Raw genomic sequence first — 2,301 nt, 5'->3', positions numbered from 1 at the left:
CACACCAGTCAGAATGGCTAAAATGAACAAGTCAGGAAACGACAGATGCTGGCGAGGATGCGGAGAAAGGGGAACCCTCCTACACTACTGGTGGGAATGCAAGCTGGTGCAACCACTCTGGAAAACAGCATGGAGGTTCCTCAAAATGTTGAAAATAGAACTACCCTATGACCCAGAAATTGCACTACTGGGTATTTACCCTAAAGATACAAACGTAGTGATCTGAAGGGTCACGTGCATCCGAATGTTTATACTAGCAATATCTAAAATAGCCAAAATATGGAAAGAACCTAGATGTCCATCAACAGATGAATGGATCAAGAAGAAGTGGTATATATACACAATGGAATATTATGCAGCCATCAAAAGAAATGAAATCTTGTCATTTGTGACAACATGGATGGAACTAGAGGGTATCATGCTTAGTGAAATAAGTCAATCAGAGAAAGACAACTGTCATATGATCTCCCTGATATGAGGAAGTGGAGATGCAACATGGGAGGCTTAGGAGGATAGGAGAAGAATAAATGAAACAAGATGGGATTGGGAGGGAGACAAACCATAAGTGACTCTTAATCTCACAAAACAAACTGAGGGTTGCTGGGAGGAGGGGTAGTTGGGAGAGGGGGAGTGGGATTATGGACATTGGGGAGGATATGTGCTATGGTGGGTGCTGTGAAGTGTGTAAACCTGGCGATTCACAGACCTGTACCCCTGGGGCTAAAAGTGTTGGTTGTACTTTTTTTTCCTCTCTCTAATATTAAGATAATGTCATGTCACAAAATTTCCAGTCTTAAACTATTCAATACAAGCATACCTGAACTTTAATTGCACTGTTCCATCATGCAAGGTAAATCTGTGACTTTTTTTTTAATTAGTGTTTGAAGGATATATAGGGGATTTAACCATAGAATGAAATTACTTTATTGGGGCTAAAAATACATTATATGTTTATAAAAAAATAAAAAATAAAAAAAATTTTAAAAACCTAAAAATTTAACAAAGAAATGAAATATTGTCCATAGGAGCTCTATCTATAACAAATAACAATCATATATTGAGACAAGTTGATCAAAGTTCATAAAAGACTGGAAAGCCATTCATAGAATGAATAGGGTGAATGGCTATGCCATATCCTCTAAACATACTCAAGATTGTACTAAGAATGTCTACTAAGATTCATGAACCTAAATATCAGTTTCACTAATTCTATCTACAAGTTTTCTGAGATGTATCAATTGCTTTCTGCTTGTTAGAATGAAGCCAGTGCAATATTGGCAATTGTCTGAAATCACTTTGCTTCATGCCTACCCAAAGAAGCATTACTATTTTTTTTTATTTATTTTTTTTTTTGCTCTTCTCTCCCCTCACAGTGTTTTCAGTAGAGTGTGGAATACAAAAATGATCTGCTGTCAATATATTCATCAGCTTTTCAATGTGTGACTAGACCTTGGCTCTCTGAACCTTTATTTCATGAAGCTTTCCAAAGACAAGGAATCTGTTAATTCTGTATATATATATTAATTACTAGAGTTATTCAATGTCTACTCTATTTTAAAAAATTGATAATTTCACTTTTTTCATGATGATATTATTTGGTGTTGCACTGTTATACACCACATAAGCTAATAGACCATTTATAAATTCCTTGCATAGACCTGGCAGAGTATAGGTAAAATTATCAAGAAACAAGACAGTGGTGAAATAGTTCTTTATAGACAAGGATTAATCGAGTCCATTTTCATGTTCTGTGCCTCTTCAAATCCATCTTTAAATTTGCTAAAATTTTCTTTTTTGCTCCTTTCCCCTACCCTCTAGAATTCATAAAAATTCTGCTCATATTTGAGTTTTTAGCATTGGTGTTCCCTGTTCCCTATCTTTTCTGTCTATTCATATATGATTTTTATTTATTTTATTTATTTATTTTTTAAGATTTTATTTATTTATTTGACAGACAGAGATCACAAGCAGACAGACGTAGGCAGAGAGAGAGAAGAAGGGAAGCAGGCTCCTTGCTGAGCAGAGAACCTGATACAAGGCTCCATCCCAGGACCCTGAGATCATGGCCTGAGCCAATGGCAGAGGCTTAGCCCACTAAACCAGCCACCCAGGTGCCCCTCATGTATGATTTTTAAACAAAACTTTTCTCCATTATTTCATCTTTATGACTTTCTATATTTCTTCACTATCCTTAATTCTCCAGGAAGGGGTCTTATTATCTGTTTTTACAATGATTGAAATAGCTCTGCTGAATGCTAGACATCATTATATAAGTCCAATGATTACTATCAGTTTCTTGAA

This window comes from Meles meles, chromosome 9, assembly GCF_922984935.1.
Source record: "Meles meles chromosome 9, mMelMel3.1 paternal haplotype, whole genome shotgun sequence".
NCBI classification, from domain to species: domain Eukaryota; kingdom Metazoa; phylum Chordata; class Mammalia; order Carnivora; family Mustelidae; genus Meles; species Meles meles.
This window is presented reverse-complemented; position numbering follows the sequence as displayed.